We start from the raw sequence: 18,596 nt of genomic DNA on the forward strand, positions 1-18,596 counted from the left end.
GATATTTCGGATCCCTTTGAAGACTATAGGGCCAAAGGAAATATCCTCCGATAACAAAGAGAAGGAAGCTTTCTGAGAAACTTCTTTGTGTTCTGTGAAATCATCTCCCAGAGTTACATCTTTCCCCTCAAGATCCTTTCGCTGAGACTGTTCATGTGGAATTGGCACAGTGATATTTGTAAGCCCAGAGAGGGCTATGTTGAAAAAGGAAATATCCTCAGATGAAATCTGGAAAGAAGCTTTCTGAGAAACTTCTCTGTGATGTGTGACTTCCACTCACAGAGTTACATCTGTATTTTGTGGATCTCTTTGCTAGCCTTATTTCTGTGGAATCTGAGAACAGATATTTCGGATCCCTTTGAAGACTATAGGGACAAGGGAAATATCCTCCGATAACAAAGAGAAAGAAGCTTTCTGAGAAACTTCTTTGTGTTCTGTGAAATCATCTCACAGAGTTACAGCTTTCCCCTCAAGAAGCCTTTCGCTAACTCGGTTCTTGTGGAATTGGCAAAGTGACATTTGGGAGCCCTTAGACGGCTATGGTGAAAAAGGAAATATCCTCAGAAGAAATTTGGAAAGAAGATTTCTGAGAAACTTCTTAGTGTTCTGTTAATTCACCTCACAGAGTTACATCTGTATTTCTTGGATCTCTTTGCTAGCCTTATTTCTGTGTAATCTGAGAACAGATATTTGAATCCCTTTGAAGAATGTAGGGCCAAAGGAAATATCCTCCGATAACAAAGAGAAAGAAGCTTTCTGAGAAACTTCTTTGTGTTGTGAAATCATCTCACATAGTTACAGCTTTCCCCTCAAGAAGCCTTCCGCTAAGACAGTTCTTGTGGAATTGGCAAAGTGATATTTGGAAGCCCATAGAGGGCTATGGTGACAAAGGAAATATCCTCATATGAAATCTGGAAAGAAGCTTTCTGAGAAACTGCTTAGTGTTCTGTAAATTCATCTCACAGAGTTACATCTGTATTTCGTGGATCTCTTTGCTAGCCTTATTTCTGTGGAATCTGAGAACAGATATTTCGGATCCCTTTGAAGACTATAGGGCCAAAGGAAATATCCTCCGATAACAAAGAGAAAGAAGCTTTCTGAGAAACTTCTTTGTGTTCTGTGAAATCATCTCCCAGAGTTACAGCTTTCCCCTCAAGAAGCCTTTCGCTAAGACAGTTCTTGTGGAATTGGCAAAGTGATATTTGGAAGCCCATAGAGGGCTATGGTGAAAAGGAAATATCCTCAGATGAAATCTGGAAAGAAGCTTTCTGAGAAACTGCTCTGTGATGTGTGACTTCCACTCACAGAGTTACATCTGTATTTCGTGGATCTCTTTGCTAGCCTTATTTCTGTGGAATCTGAGAACAGATATTTCGGATCCCTTTGAAGATTATAGGTCCAAAGGAAATATCCTCCGATAACAAAGACAAAGAAGCTTTCTGAGAAACTTCTTTGTGTTCTGTGAAATCATCTCACAGAGTTACAGCTTTCCGTAAAGAAGCCTTTCACTAAGACAGTTCTTGTGGAATTGGCAAAGTGATATTTGGAAGTCCATAGAGGGCTATGGTGAAAAAGAAAATATCCTCAGATGAAATCTGGAAAGAAGCTTTCAGAGAAACTTCTCTGTGATGTGTGACTTCCACTCACAGAGTTACATCTGTATTTCGTGGATCTCTTTGTTAGCCTTATTTCTGTGGAATCTGAGAACAGATATTTCGGATCCCATTGAAGACTATAGGGCCAAACAAATATCCTCTGATAACTAAGAGAAAGAAGCTTTCTGAGAAACTTCTTTGTGTTCCGTGAAATCATCTAACAGAGTTACAGCTTTCCCCTCAAGAAGCCTTTCGCTAAGACAGTTCTTGTGGAATTGGCAAAGTTGTATTTGGAAGCCCATAGATGGCTATGGTGAAAAAGGAAATATCCTCAGATGAAATCTGGAAAGAAGATTTCTGAGAAACTGCTTAGTGTTCTGTTAATTCATCTCACAGAGTTACATCTGTATTTCGTGGATCTCTTTGCTAGCCTTATTTCTGTGGAATCTGAGAACAGATATTTCGAATCCCTTTGAAGACTTTAGGGCCAAAGGAAATATCCTCCGATAAAAAAAAGAAAGAAGCTTTCTGAGAAACTTCTTTGTGTTCTGTGAAATCATCTCCCAGAGTTACAGCTTTCCCCTCAAGAAGCCTTTCGCTAAGACATTTCTTGTGGAATTTGCAAAGTGATATTTGGAAGCTCATAGAGGGCTATGGTGAAAAAGGAAATATCCTCAGATGAAATCTGGAAAGAAGCTTTCTGAGAAACTGCTCTGTGATGTGTGACTTCCACTCACATAGTTACATCTGTATTTCGTGGATCTCTTTGCTAGCCTTATTTCTGTGGAATCTGAGAACAGATATTTCGAATCCCTTTGAAGACTATAGGGCCAAAGGAAATATCCTCCGATAACAAAGAGAAAGAAGCTTTCTGAGAAACTTCTTTGTGTTCTGTGAAATCATCTCACAGAGTTACAGCTTTCCCCTCAAGAAGCCTTTCGCTAAGACAGTTCTTGTGGAATTGGCAAAGTGATATTTGGAAGCCCATAGAGGTCTATGGTGAAAAAGGAAATATCCTCAGACGAAATCTGGAAAGAAGCTTTCTGAGAAAATGCTTAGTGTTCTATTGACTCACCTCACAGTGTTACATCTCTATTTAGTGGATCTCTTTGCTAACCTTATTTCTGTGGAAGCTGAGAACAGATATTTCCGATCCCTTTGAAGAATATAGGGCCAAAGGAAATATCCTCGGATAACAAAGAGAAAGAAGCTTTCTAAGAAACTTCTTTGTGTTTTGTGAAATCATCTCACAGAGTTACAGCTTTCCCCTCAAGAAGCCTTTCGCTAAGACAGTTCTTGTGGTATTCGCAAAGTGATATTTGGAAGTCCCTAGAGGTCTCTGGTGAAAAAGGAAATATACTCAGATGAAATTTGGAAAGAAGCTTTCTCAGAAACTGCTCTGTGATGTGTGACTTCCACTTACAGAGTTACATCTGTATTTCGTGGATCTCTTTGCTAGCCTTATTTCTGTGGAATCTGAGATCAGATATTTCGGATCCCTTTGAAGACTATAGGGCCTAAGGAAATATCCTCCGATAACAAAGAGAAAGAAGCTTTCTGAGAAACTTCTTTGTGTTCTGTGAAATCATCTCACAGAGATACAGCTTTGCCATCAACAAGCCGCTCGGTAAGACACTTCTTGTGGATTTGGAAAAGTGATATTTGGAAGCCCATAGAGGGCTACGGTGAAAAAGGAAATATCCTCAGATGAAATCTGGAAAGCAGCTTTCTGAGAAAATGCGTAGTGTTCTGTTAATTCATCTCACAGAGCATCTGTATTTCGTGGATGTCTTTGCTAGCCTTATTTCTGTGGAATCTGAGAACAGATATTTCGGATCCCTTTGAAGACTATAGGGCCAAAGGAAATATCCTCCGATAACAAAGAGAAAGAAGCTTTCTGAGAAACTTCTTCGTGTTCTGTGAAATCATCTCACTGAGTTACATCTTTCCCGTCAAGACTCCTTTCGCTAAGAAAGTTCTTGTGGAATTGGCAAAGTGATATTTGGCAGCCCATAGAGGGCTATGGTGAAAAAGGAAATATCCTGAGATGAAATCTGGAAAGCAGCTTTCTGAGAAACTGCTTAGTGTTCTGTTAATTCATCTCACAGAATTACATCTGTATTTCGTGGATCTCTTTGCTAGCCTTATTTCTGTGGAATCTGAGAACAGAGATTTCGGATCCCTTTGTAGACTGTAGGGCCAAAGGAAATATCCTCCGATAACAAAGAGAAAGAAGCTTTCTGAGAAACTTCTTTGTGTTCTGTGAAATCATCTCACAGAGTTACAGCTTTCCTCTCAAGATCCTTTCGCTAAGACAGTTCTTGTGGAATTGGCAAAAGGATATTTGTAAGCCCAGGGAGGGCTATGTTGGAAAAGGAAATATCCTCAGATGAAATCTGGAAAGAAGCTTTCTGAGAAACTTCTCTGTGATGTGTGACTTCCACTCACAGAGTTACATCTGTGTTTCTTGGATCTCTTTGCTACCCTTATTTCTGTGGAATCTGAGAACAGATATTTCGGATCCCTTTGAAGACTATAGGGACAAGGGAAATATCCTCCGATAACAAAGAGAAAGAAGCTTTCTGAGAAACTTCTTTGTGTTCTGTGAAATCATCTCACAGAGTTACAGCTTTCCCCTCATGAAGCCTTCCGCTAAGACAGTTCTTGTGGAATTGGCAAAGTGATATTTGGAAGCCCATAGAGGGCTACGGTGACAAGGGAAATATCCTCAGATGAAATCTGGAAAGACGCTTTCTGAGAAACTGCTTAGTGTTCTGTTAATTCACCTCACAGAGTTACATCTGTATTTCGTGGATCTCTTTGCTAGCCTTATTTCTGAGGAATCTGAGAACAGATATTTCGGATCCCTTTGAAGACTATAGGGACAAGGGAAATATCCTCTGACAACAAAGAGAAAGAAGCTTTCTGAGAAACCTCTTTGTGTTCTCTGAAATCATCTCACAGAGTTACAGCTTTCCCGTCAAGAAGCCTTTCGCTAAGTCAGTTCTTGTTGAATTGAAAAAGTGATATTTGGAACCCCGTAGAGCGCTATGGTGAAAAAGGAAATATACTCAGATGAAATCTGGAAAGAAGCTTTCTGAGATACTGCTCTGTGATGTGTGACTTCCACTCACAGAGTTACATCTGTATTTCGTGGATCTCTTTGCTAGCCTTATTTCTGTGGAATCTGAGAACAGATATTTCGGATCCCTTTGAAGACTCTAGGGACAAGGGAAATATCCTCCGATAACAAAGAGAAAGAAGCTTTCAGAGAAACTTCTTTGTGTTCTGTGAAATCATCTCACAGAGTTACAGCTTTCCCCTCAAGAAGCCTTTCGCTAAGACAGTTCTTTTGGAATTGGCAAAGTGATATTTGGAAGCCCTTAGACGGCAATGGTGAAAAAGGAAATATCCTCAGATGAAATCTGGAAAGAAGCTTTCTGAGAAACTGCTTAGTGTTCTGTTAATTCACCTCACAGAGTTACATCTGTATTTCGTGGATCTCTTTGCTAGCCTTATTTCTGTGGAATATGAGAACAGATATTTCGAATCACTTTGAAGACTATAGGGCCAAGGGAAATATCTTCCGCTGACAAAGAAAAAGAAGCTTTCTGAGAAACGTCTTTGTGTTCTTTGAAATCATCTCACAGAGTTACAACTTTCCCCTCAAGAAGCCTTTCGCTGAGACAGTTCTTGTGGAATTGGCAAAGTCATATTTGCAAGCCCATAGAGGGCTATGTTGAAAAAGGAAATATCCTCAGATGAAATCTCGAAAGAAGCTTTCTGCGAAACTGCTTAGTGTTCTGTTAATTCATCTCACAGAGTTACATCTGTATTTCGTGGATCTCTTTGCTAGCCTTATTTCTGTGGAATCTGAGAACAGATATTTCGGATGACTTTGAAGACTATAGAGCCAAAGAAATATCCTCCGATAACAAAGAGAAAGAAGCTTTCTGAGAAACCTCTTTGTATTCTGTGAAATCATCTCACAGATGTACAGCTTTTCCCTCAAGAAGCCTTTCGTTAAGACCGTTCTTGTGGAATTGGAAAAGTGATATTTGGAAGCCCATAGAGGGCTATGATGAAAAAGGAAATATCCTCAGATGAAATCTGTTAAGAAGCTTTCTGAGAAACTGCTCTGTGATGTGTAACTTCCACTCACATAGTTACATCTGTATTTCATGGATCTCTTTGCTAGCCTTATTTCTGTGGAATCTGAGAACAGATATTTCGGATCCCTTTGAAGACTATAGGGCCAAAGGAAATATACTCCGATAACAAAGAGAAAGAAGCTTTCTGAGAAACTTCTTTGTGTTCTGTGAAATCATCTCAGAGAGTTACAGCTTTCCCCTGAAGAAGCCTTTTTATAAGACAGTTCTTGTGTAATTGGAAAAGTGATATTTGGAAGCCCCTAGAGGGCTATGGTGAAAAAGGAAATATCCTCAGATGAATTCTGTAAAGAAGCTTTCTGAGAAACTGCTCTGTGATGTGTGACTTCCACTCACAGAGTTACTTCTGTATCGTGGATCGCTTTGCTAGCCTTATTTCTTTGGAATCTGAGAACAGATATTTCGGATCCCTTTGAAGACTATAGGGACAAGGGAAATATCCTCCGATAAAAAAGAGAAAGAAGCTTTCTGAGAAACTTCTTTGTGTTCTGTGAAATCATCTCACAGAGTTACAGTTTTCCCCTCAAGAAGCCTTTCGCTAAGACAATTCTTGTGGAATTGGCAAAGTGACATTTTGGAGCACTTAGTCGGCTATGGTGAAAAAGGAAATATCCTCAGATGAAATCTGGAAAGAAGTTTTCTGAGAAACTGCTTAGTGTTCTGTTAATTCACCTCACAGAGTTACATCTGTATTTCGTGGATCTCTTTGCTAGCCTTATTTCTGTGTAATCTGAGAACAGATATTTCGAATCCCTTTGAAGACTCTAGGGCCAAAGGAAAGATCCTCCGACAACAAAGAGAAAGAAGCTTTCTGATAAACTTCTTTGTGTTCTGTGAAATCATCTCACAGAGTTATAGCTTTCCCCTCAAGAAGCCTTTCGCTAAGACAGTTCTTGTGGAATTGGCAAAGTGATATTTGGAAGTCCATAGAGGGCTATGGTGAAAAAGGAAATATCCTCAGAAGAAATCTGGAAAGAAGCTTTCTGAGAAACTGCTTAGTGTTCTGTTAATTCACCTCACAGAGTTACATCTTTATTTAGTGGTTCTCTTTGCTAACCTTATTTCTGTGGAATCTGAGAACAGATATTTCGGATCCCTTTGAAGACTATCAGGGCAAAAGAAATATCCTCCAATAAGAAAGAGAAAGAAGCTTTCTGAGAAACTTCTTTGTGTTCTGTGAAATCATCTCACAGAGTTACAGCTTTCCCCACAAGAAGCCTTTCGCTAAGACAGTTCCTTTGGAATTGGCAAAGTGATATTTGGAAGCCCATAGAGGGTTATGGTGAAAAAGGAAATATCCTCAGGTGAAATCTGGAAAGAAGCTTTCTGCGAAACTGCTTAGTGTTCTGTTAATTCATCTCACAGAGTTACATCTGTATTTCGTGGATCTCTTTGCTAGCCTTATTTCTGTGGAATCTGAGAACAGATATTTCGGATCCCTTTGAAGAGTATAGGGCCAAAGGAAATATCCTCCGATAACAAAGAGAAAGAAGTTTTCTGAGAAACCTCTTTGTGTTCTGTGAAATCATCTCACGGAGTTACAGCTTTTCCCTCAAGAATCCTTTCGCTAAGACAGTTCTTGTGGAATTGGAAAAGTGATATTTGGAAGCCCAGTGAGGGCTATGGTGAAAAAGGAAATAACCTCAGATGAAATCTGGAAAGAAGCTTTCTGAGAAACTGCTCTGTGATGTGTAACTTCCACTCACAGAGTTACATCTGTATTTCATGAATCTCTTTGCTAGCCTTATTTCTGTGGAATCTGAGAACAGATATTTCGGATCCCTTTGAAGACTATAGGGCCAAAGGAAATATCCTCCGATAACAAAGAGAAAGAAGCTTTCTGAGAAACTTCTTTGTATTCTGTGAAATCATCTCACAGAGTTACAGCTTTCCCCTCAAGAAGCCCTTCGCTAAGACAGTTCTTCTGGAATTGGCAAAGTGATATTTGGATGACCATAGAGGGCTATGTTGAAAAATTAAATATCCTCATATGAAATATGGAAAGCAGCTTTCGGAGAAACTGCTTAGTGTTCTGTTAATTCATCTCACAGGGTAACATCTGTGTGTCGTGGATCTCTTTGAAAGCCTTATTTCTGTGGAATCTGAGAACAGATATTTCGGGTCCCTTGGAAGACTATAGGGCCAAAGGAAATATCCTCCGATAACAAAGAGAAAGAAGCTTTCTGAGAAACTTCTTTGTGTTCTGTGAAATCATCTCACAGAGTTACAGCTTTCCCCTCAAGAAGCCTTTTGCTAAGACAGTTCTTGTGGAATTGGAAAAGTGATATTTGGAAGGCCATAGAGGGCTATGGTGAAAAAGGAAATATCCTCACATGAAATCTGTAAAGAACCTTTCTGAGAAACTGCTCTGTGATGTTTGACTTCCACTCACAGAGTTACATCTGTATTTCGTGGATCTCTTTGCTAGCCTTATTTCTGTGGAATCTGAGAACAGATATTTTGGATCCCTTTGAAGACTATAGGGCCAAAGGAAATATCCTCCGATAACAAAGAGAAAGAAGCTTTCTGAGAAACTTCTTTGTGTTCTGTGAAATCATATCACAGAGTTACACCTTTCCCCTCAAGAAGCCTTTCGCTAAGACAGTTTTTGTGGAATTGTCAAAGTGATATTTGGAAGCCCATAGAGGGCTATGGTGAAAAGGAAATATCCTCAGATGAAATCTGGAAAGAAGATTCTGAGAAACTTCTCTGTGATGTGTGACTTCCACTCACAGAGTTACATCTGTATTTCGTGGATCTCTTTCCTAGCCTTATTTCTGTGGAACCTGAGAACAGATATTTCGGATCCCTTTGAAGACTATAGGGCCAAAGGAAATATCCTCCGATAACAAAGAGAAAGAAGCTTTCTGAGAACCTTCTTTGTGTTCTGTGAAATCATCTCACAGAGTTACAGCTTTCCCTTCAACAAGCCTTTCACTAAGACAGGTCTTGTGGAATTGGCAAAGTGATATTTGGAAGCCCATAGAGGGCTATGGTGAAAAAGGAAATATCCTCAGACGAAATCTGGAAAGAAGCTTTCTGAGAAACTTCTCTGTGATGTGTGACTTCCAGTCACAGAGTTACATCTGTATTTCGTGGATCTCTTTGCTAGCCTTATTTCTGTGGAATCTGAGAACAGATATTTCGGATCCCTTTGAAGACTATAGGTCCAAAGGAATTATCCTCCGATAACAAAGAGAAAGAAGCTTTCTGAGAAACTACTTTGTGTTCTGTGAAATCATCTCACAGAGTTACAGCTTTCCCCTCAGGAAACGTTTCGCTAAGACAGTTCTTGTGGAATTGGCAACGTGATATTTGGAAGCCCTTAGAGGACTATGGCGAAAAGGAAATATCCCCATATGAAATCTGGAAATAATCTTTCTGAGAAACTTCTCTGTGATGTGTGACTTCCACTCACAGAGTTACATGTGTATTTCGTGGATCTCTTTGCTAGCCTTATTTCTTTGGAATATGAGAACAGATATTTCGGATCCCTTTGAAGAGTATAGGGCCAAAGGAAATATCCTCCGATAACAAAGAGAAAGAAGCTTTCTGAGAAACTTCTTTGTGTTCTGTGAAATCATCTCACAGAGTTAAAGCTTTCCCCTCAAGAAGCCTTTCGCTAAAACAGTTCTTGTGGAATTGGCAAAGTGACATTTTGGAGCCCTTAGACGGCTATGGTGAAAAAGGAAATATCCTCAGATGAAATCTGGAAAGAAGCTTTCTGAGAAACTGCTTAGTGTTCTGTTAATTCACCTCACAGAGTTACATCTGTATTTCGTGGATCTCTTTGCCAGCCTTATTTCGGTGGAATCTGAGAAGAGATATTTCGGATCCCCTTGAAGACTATAGGGCCAAAGGAAATATCCTCCGATAACAAAGAGAAAGAAGCTTTCTGAGAAACTTCTTTGTGTTCTGTGAAATCATCTCACAGCGTTACAGCTTTCCCCTCAAGAAGCCTTTCGCTAAGACAGTTCTTGTGGAATTGGCAAAGTGATATTTGGAAGCCCATAGAAGGCTATGGTGAAAAAGGAAATATCCTCAGATGAAATCTGGAAAGAAGCTTTCTGAGAAACTGCTCTGTGATGTGTGACTTCCACTCACAGAGTTACATCTGTATTTCGTGGATCTCTTTGCTAGCCTTATTTCTGTGGAATCTGAGAACAGATATTTCGGATCCCTTTGAAGACTATAGGGCAAAAGGAAATATCCTCCGATAACAAAGAGAAAGAAGCTTTGTGAGAAATTTCTTTGTGTTCTGTGAAATCATCTCACAGAGTTCCAGCTTTCCCCGCAGGAAGCCTTTCGCTAAGACAGTTCTTGTGGAATTGGCAAAGTGATATTTGGAAGCCCATAGAGGGCTATGGTGAAAAGGAAATATCCTCAGATGAAATCTGGAGATAAGTTTCTGAGTAAATGCTATGTGATGTGTGACTTCCACTTAAAAAGTTACATCTGTACTTCGTGGATCTCTTTGCTAGCCTTATTTCTGTGGAATCTGAGAACAGATATTTCGGATCCTTTTGAAGACCATAGGGTCAAAGAAAATATCCACCAAAAAAAAAGAGAAAGAAGCTTTCTGAGAAACTTCTTTGTGTTCTGTGAAATCATCTCACAGAGTTACAGCTTTCCCCTCAATAAGCCTTTCGCTAAGACATTTCTTGTGGAAATGGCAAAGTGATATTTCGAAGCCCATAGAGGTCTATGGTGAAAAAGTAAATATCCTCAGATGAAATCTGGATAGAAGCTTTCTGAGAAACTGCTCTGTGATGTGTGACTACAATACACAGAGTTACATGTGTATTTCGTGGATCTCTTTACTAGCATTTTTTGTGTGGAATTTGAGAACAGATATTTCGAATCCCTTTGAAGACTATAGGGGCAAAGGAAATATCCTCCGATAACAAAGAGAAAGAAGCTTACTGAGAAACTTCTTTTTGTTCTGTGGAATCATCTAACAGAGTTACAGCATTGCCCTCAAGAAGCCTTTCGGTAAGACAGTTCTTGTGGAATTGGCAAAGTGATATTTGGAAGCTCATAGAGGGCTATGGTGAAAATGGAAATATCCTCAGATGAAATCTGGAAAGAAGCTTTCTGAGAAACTGCTTAGTGTTCCGTTAATTCATCTCACAGAGTTACATCTGTATTTCGTGGATCTCTTTGGTAGCATTACTTCTGTGGAATCTGAGATCAGATATTTCGAATCCCTTTGAAGACTATAGGGCCAAAGGAAATATCCTCCGATAACAAAGAGAAAGAAGCTTTCTGAGAAACCTCTTTGTGTTCTGTGAAATCATCTCACAGAGTTACAGCTTTCCCCTCAAGAAGCCTTTCGCTAAGACAGTTCTTGTGGAATTGGCAAAGTGATATTTGGAAGCCCATAGAGGGCTATGGTGAAAAAGGAAATATCCTCAGACGAAATCTGGAAAGAAGCTTTCTGAGAAACTGCTTAGTGTTCTGTTAAATCACCTCACTGAGTTACATCTTAATTTAGTGGATCTCTTTGCTAACCTTATTTCTCTGGAATCTGAGAACAGATATTTCGGATCCCTTTGAAGAATATAGGGCCAAAGGAAATATCCTCCGATAACAAAGAGAAAGAAGCTTTCTGAGAAACTTCTTTGTGTTCTGTGAAATCATCTCACAGAGTTACAGCTTTCCCCTCAAGAAGCCTTTCGGTAAGACAGTTCTTGTGGAATTGGCAAAGTGATATTTCGAAGCCCATAGAGGGCTATGGTGAAAAAGGAAATATCCTCAGACGAAAACAGGAAAGCAGCTTTCTGAGAAGATGCTTAGTGTTCTGTTAATTCATCTCACAGAGTTACATCTGTATTTCGTGGATCTCTTTGCTAGACTTATTTCTGTGGAATCTGAGGACAGATATTTCGGATCCCTTTGAAGACTATAGGGCCAAAGGAAATATCCTCAGATTACAAAGAGAAAGAAGCTTTCTGAGAAACTTCTTTGTGTTTTGTGAAATCATCTCACAGAGTTACAGCTTTCCCCTCAAGAAGCCTTTCGCTAAGACAGTTCTTGGGGAATTTGCAAAGTGATATTTGGAAGCCCACAGAGGGCTATGTTGAAAAAGTAAATATCCTCATATGAAATCTGCAAAGAAGCTTTCTGAGAAACTGCTCTGTGATGTGTGACTACCACTCTCAGAGTTACATGTGTATTTCGTGGATCTCTTTACTAGCCTTTTTTCTGTGGAATTTCAGAACAGATATTTCGAATCCCTTTGAAGACTATAGGGCCAAAGGAAATATCCTCCGATAACAAAGAGAAAGAAGCTTTCTGAGAAACTTCTTTGTGTTCTGGGAAATCATCTCAGAGAGTTACAGCATTGCCCTCAAGAAGCCTTTCGGTAAGACAGTTCTTGTGGAAATGGCAAAGTGATATTTGGAAGACCATAGAGGGCTAAGGTGAAAAAGGAAATATCCTCAGATGAAATCTGGAAGGAAACTTTCTGAGAAACTGCTCAGTGATGTGTGACTTCCACTCCCAGTTCTACATCTGTATTTTGTGGATCTCTTTGCTACCTTATTTCTGTGGAATCTGAGAATAGATATTTCGGATCCCTTTGAAGACTATAGGGCCAAAGGAAATATCCTCCGAAAACAAAGAGAAAGAAGCTTTCTGAGAAACTTCTTTGTGTTCTGTGAAATCATCTCACAGAGTTATAGCTTTCCCCTCAAGAAGCCTTTCGCTAAGACAGTTCTTGTGGAATTGGAAAGTGATATTTGGAAGCCCATAGAGGGCTAAGGTGAAAAAGAAAATATCCTCAGATGAAATCTGGAAAGAAACTTTCTGAGAAACTGCTCTGTGAAGTGTGACTTCCACTCACAGAGTTACATCTGTATTTCGTGGATCTCTTTGCTACCTTTTTTCTGTGGAATCTGAGAATAGATATTTCGGATCCCTTTGAAGACTATAGGGCCAAAGGAAATATCCTCCGTTAGCAAAGAGAAAGAAGCTTTCTGAGAACCTTCTTTGTGTTCTGTGAAATCATCTCACAGAGTTACAGCTTTCCCCTCAAGAAGCCTTTCGCTAAGACAGTTCTTGTGGAATTGGCAAAGTGATATTTGGAAGCCCATGGAGGGCTATGGTGAAAAGGAAATATCCTCAGATGAAATCTGGAAAGAAGCTTTCTGAGAAACTTCTCTGTGATGTGTGACTTACACTCACAGAGTTACATCTGTATTTCGTGGATCTCTTTGCTAGCCTTATTTCTGTGTAATCTGAGAACAGATATTTCGGATCCCTTTGAAGACTATAGGGCCAAAGGAAATATCCTCCGATAACAAAGAGAAAGAAGCTTTCTAAGTAACTTCTTTGTGTTCTGTGAAATCATCTCACAGAGTTACAGCTTTCCCCTCAAGAAGCCTTTCGCTAAGACAGTACTTGTGGAATTGGCAAAGTGATATTAGGAAGCCCATAGACGGCTATGGTGAAAAAGGAAATATCCTCAAAATAAATCTGGAAAGAAGCTTTCTGAGAAACTGCTTAGTGTTCACTTAATTCATCTTACAGAGTTACATCTGTATTTCGTGGATGTCTTTGCTAGCCTTATTTCTGTGGAATCTGAGAACAGATATTTCGGATCCCTTTGAAGACTAGCGGACCAAAGGAAATATCCTCCGATAAAAAAGAGAAAGAAGCTTTCTGAGAAACTTCTTTGTGTTCTGTGAAATCATCTCACAGAGTTAAAGCTTTCCCTTCAAGAAGCCTTTCCCTAAGACAGTTCTTGTGGAATTGGCAAAGTGATATTTGGAAGCCCATAGACGTCTAAGGTGAAAAAGGAAATATCCTCAGATAAAATCTAGAAAGAAGCTTTCTGAGAAACTGCTTAGTGTTCTGTTAATTCATCTCACAGAGTTACATCTGTATTTCGTGGATCTCTTTGCTAGCCTTATTTCTGTGGAATCTGAGAACAGATATTTCGGATCCCTTTGAAGGCTATAGGGCCAAAGGAAATATCCTCCGATAACAAAGAGAAAGAAGCTTTCTGAGAAACTTCTTTGTGTTCTGTGTTATCATCTCACAGAGTTTCAGATTACCCCTCAAGAAGCCATTCGCTAAGACAGTTCTTGTGGAATTTGCAAAGTGACGTTTGGAAGCCCATAGAAGTCTATGGTGAAAAAGGAAATATCCTCAGATGAAATATGGAAAGAAGCTTTCTAAGAAACTGCTCTGTTATGTGTGGCTTCTACTCACTGAGTTTATTCTGTATTTCGTGATTCTCTTTGCTAGCCTTATTTCTGTGGAATCTGAGAACAGATATTTCGGATCCCTTTTAAGTCAAAAGGGCCAAAGGAATAACCCCCGATAACAGAGAGAAAGAAGCTGTCTGAGAAACTTCTTTGTGTTCTGTGAAATCATCTCACGGAGTTACAGCTTTCCCCTCAAGACGCCTTTCGCTAAGGCAGTTCTTGTGGAATTGGCAAAGTGATATTTGGAAGCGCATAGAGAGCTATTTTGAAAAAGGAAATATCCTAAGATGAAATCTGGAAAGAGGCTTTCTGAGAAACTGCTCTGTGATGTGTGGCTTCCACTCACAGAGTTTCATCTGTATATCGTGGATCTCTTTGCTAGCCTTATTTCTGTGGAATCTGAGAACTGATATTTCGGATCCATTTGAAGGCTATAGGGCCAAAGGAAATATCCTCCGATAACAAAGAGAAAGAAGCTTTCTGAGAAACTTCTTTGTGTTCTGTGAAATCATCTCACAGTGTTTCAGCTTTCCCCTCAAGAAGCCTTTCGCTAAGACAGTTCTTGTGGAATTGGCAAAGTGATATTTGGAAGCCCATAGAGGGCTAATGTGAAAAAGGAAATATCCTCAGACGAACTATGGAAAGAATCTTTCTGAAAAACTCCTTAGTGTTCTGTTAATTCATCTCACAGAGTTACATCTGTATTTCGTGGATCTCTTTGCTAGCCTTATTTCTGTGGAATCTGAGAACAGATATTTCGGATTCCTTTGAAGACTATAGGGCCAAAGGAAATATCCTCCGATAAGAAAGAGAAAGAAGCTTTCTGAGAATCTTCTTTGTGTTCTGTGAAATCATGTCACAGAGTTACAGCTTTCCCCTCAAGAAGCCTTTAGCTAAGACAGTTCTTCTGGAATGGCAATGTGATATTTGGAAGCCCATAGAGGGCTATGGTGAAAAAGGAAATATCCTCAGATGAAATCTTGAAAGAAGCTTTCTGAGAAACTGCTTAGTGTTGTGTTAATTCATCTCACAGAGATACATCTGTATTTCGTGGATCTCTTTGCTAGCCTTATTTCTGTGGAATCTGAGAACAGATATTTCGGATCCATTGGAAGGCTATAGGTCGAAAGAAAATATCCTCTGATAACAAAGGGAAAGAAGCTTTCTGAGAAACTTCTTTGTGTTCTGTGAAATCATCTCACAGAGTTACAGCTTTCCCCTCAAGAAGCCTTTCGCTAAGACAGTTCTTGTGGAATTGGCAAAGTGATATTTGGAAGCCCATAGACAGCTATGGTGAAAAAGGAAATATCCTCAGATGAAATTTGGAAAGAAGCTTTCTGAGAAAGTGCTTAGTGTTCTGTTAATTCATCTCACAGAGTTACATCTCTATTTCGTGAATCTCTTTGCTAGCCTAATTTCTGTGGAATCTGAGAACAGATATTTCGGATCCCTTTGAAGTCTATAGGGCCAAAGGAAATATCCTCCGATAACAAAGAGAAAGAAGCTTTCTGAGAAACTTCTTTGTGTTCTGTGAAATCATCTCACACAGTCACAGCTTTCCCCTCAAGAAGCCTTTCGCTAAGACAGTTCTTGTGGAATTGGCAAAGTGATATTTGGAAGCCCATAGACGGCTATGATGAAAAAGGAAATATCCTCAGATGAAATCTGGAAAGAAGCTTTCTTAGAAACTGCTTAGTGTTCTGTTAATTCATCTCACAAAGCTATATCTTTATTTCGCGGATGTCTTTGCTAGTGTTATTTCTGTGTAATCTGAGAAGAGATATTTCCGATCTCTTTGAAGACTATAGGGCCAAAGGAAATATCCTCCGATAACAAAGAGAAGGAAGCTTCTGAGAAACTTCTTTGTGTTCTGTGAAATCATCTCACAGAGTTACAGCTTTCCCCTAAAGAAGCCTTTCGCTAAGGCAGTTCTTGTGGAATTGGCAAAGTGATATTTGGAAGCGCATAGAGTGCTATGGTGAAAAAGGAAATATCCTCAGATGAAATCTGGAAAAAAGATTTCTGAGAAACTGCTCTGTGATGTGTGGCTTCCACTCACAGAGTTTCATCTGTATTTCGTGGATCTCTTTGCTAGCCTTATTTCTGTGGAATCTGAGAACAGATATTTCGGATCCCTTTGAAGTCTATAGGGCCAAAGGAAATATCCTCCGATAACAAAGAGAAAGAAGCTTTCTGAGAAACTTCTTTGTGTTCTGTGAAATCATCTCACAGAGTTACAGCTTTCCCCTCAAGAAGCCTTTCGCTAAGACAGTTCTTGTGGAATTCGCAATGTGATATTTGGAAGCCCTTAGAGGGCTATGGTGAAAAAGGAAATATCCTCAGATGAAATATGGAAAGAAGCTTTCTGAAAAACTCCTTAGTGTTGTGTTAATTCATCTCACAGAGTTACATCTGTATTTCGTGGATCTCTTTGCTAGCCTTATTTCTGTGGAATCTGAGAATAGATATTTCGGATCCCTTTGAAGACTATATGGCCAAAGGGAATATCCTCCGATAACAAGGAGAAAGAAGCTTTCTGAGAAACTTCTTTGTGTTCTGTGAAATCATCTCACAGAGTTACAGCTTTCCCCTCAAGAAGCCTTTCGCAAAGACAGTTCTTGTGGAATTGGCAAAGTGATATTTGGAAGCGCATAGAGGGCTATGGTGAAAAAGGAAATATCCTCAGATTAAATCTGGAAAAAAGTTTTCTGAGAAACTGCTCTGTGATGTGTGGCTTCCACTCACAGAGTTTCATCTGTATTTCGTGGATCTCTTTGCTAGCCTTATTTCTGTGGAATCTGAGAACAGATATTTCGGATCCCTTTGAAGACTATAGGGCCAAAGTAAATATCCTCCGATAACAAAGAGAAAGTAGCTTTCTGAGAAACTTCTTTGTGTTCTGTGAAATCATCTCACAGAGTTACAGCTTTCCCCTCAAGAAGCCTTTCGTTAAGACAGTTCTTGTGGAATTGGCAAAGTGATATTTGGAAGCGCATAGAGGCTATGGTGAAAAAGGCAATATCCTCAGATGAAATCTGGAAAAAAGCTTTCTGAGAAACTGCTCTCTGATGTGTGGCTTCCACTCACAGAATTTCATCTGTATTTCGTGGATCTCTTTGCTAGCCTTATATCTGTGGAATCTGAGAACAGATATTTCGGATCCCTTTGAAGTGTATAGGGCCAAAGAAATATCCTCCGATAACAAAGAGAAAGAAGCTTTCTGAGAAACTTCTCTGTGTTCTGTAAAATCATCTCACAGAGTTACAGTTTTCCCCTCAAGAAGCCTTTCGCTAAGACAGTTCTTGTGGAATTGGCAAAGTAATATTAGGAAGCCCATAGACGGCTATGGTAAAAAAAGAAACATCCTCAGATGAAATCCGGAAAGAAGCTTCCTGAGAAACTGCTTAGTGTTCTGTTAATTCATCTCACAGAGTTACATCTGTATTTCGGGGATCTCTTTGCTAGCCTTATTTCTGTGGAGTCTGAGAACAGATATTTCGGATCCATTTGAAGACTATAGGGCCAAAGGAATTCTCCTCCGATAACAAAGAGAAAGAAGCTTTCTGAGAAACTTCTTTGTGTTCTGTGAAATCATCTCACAGAGTTACAGCTTTTCATTCAAGAAGCCTTACTCTAAGATAGTTCTTTTGGAATTGGCAAAGTGATATTTGGAAGCACTTAGACGGCTATGGTGAAAAAGGAAATATCGTCAGATGAAATCTGGAAAGAAGCTTTCTGAGAAAGTGCTTAGTGTTCTGTTAATTCATCTCACAGAGCTACATCTCTATTTTGTGGAACTCTTTGCTAGCCTTATTTCTGTGGAATCTGAGAACAGATATTTCGGATCCCTTTGATGACTATAGGGCCAAAGGAAATATCCTCCGATAACAAAGAGAAAGAAGCTTTCTGAGAAACTTCTTTGTGTTCTGTGAAATCATCTCACAGAGTTACAGCTTTCCCCTCAAGAAGCCTTTCGCTAGACCGTTCTTGTGGAATAGCAAAGTGATATTTGGAAGCGCATAGAGGGCTAAGGTGAAAAAGGAAATATCCTCAGATGAAATCTGGAAAAAAGTTTTCTGAGAAACTGCTCTGTGATGTGTGGCTTCCACTCACAGAGTTTCATCTGTATTTCGTGGATCTCTTTGCTAGCCTTATTTCTGTGGAATCTGAGAACTGATATTTCGGATCCATTTGAAGGCTATAGGGCCAAAGGAAATATCCTCCGATAACAAAGAGAAAGAAGCTTTCTGAGAAACTTCTTTGTGTTCTGTGAAATCATCTCACAGTGTTACAGCTTTCCCCTCAAGAAGCCTTTCGCTAAGACAGTTCTTGTGAAATTGGCAAAGTGATATTTGGAAGCCCATAGAGGGCTAAGGTGAAAAAGGAAATATCCTCAGACGAACTATGGAAAGAATCTTTCTGAAAAACTCCTTAGTGTTCTGTTAATTCATCTCACAGAGTTACATCTGTATTTCGTGGATCTCTTTGCTAGCCTTATTTCTGTGGAATCTGAGAACAGATATTTCGGATCCCTTTGAAGACTATAGGGCCAAAGGGAATATCCTCCGATAACAAGGAGAAAGAAGCTTTCTGAGAAACTTCTTTGTGTTCTGTGAAATCAT

The sequence above is a fragment of the Macaca nemestrina genome, chromosome 12 (assembly GCF_043159975.1).
Source record: "Macaca nemestrina isolate mMacNem1 chromosome 12, mMacNem.hap1, whole genome shotgun sequence".
NCBI classification, from domain to species: domain Eukaryota; kingdom Metazoa; phylum Chordata; class Mammalia; order Primates; family Cercopithecidae; genus Macaca; species Macaca nemestrina.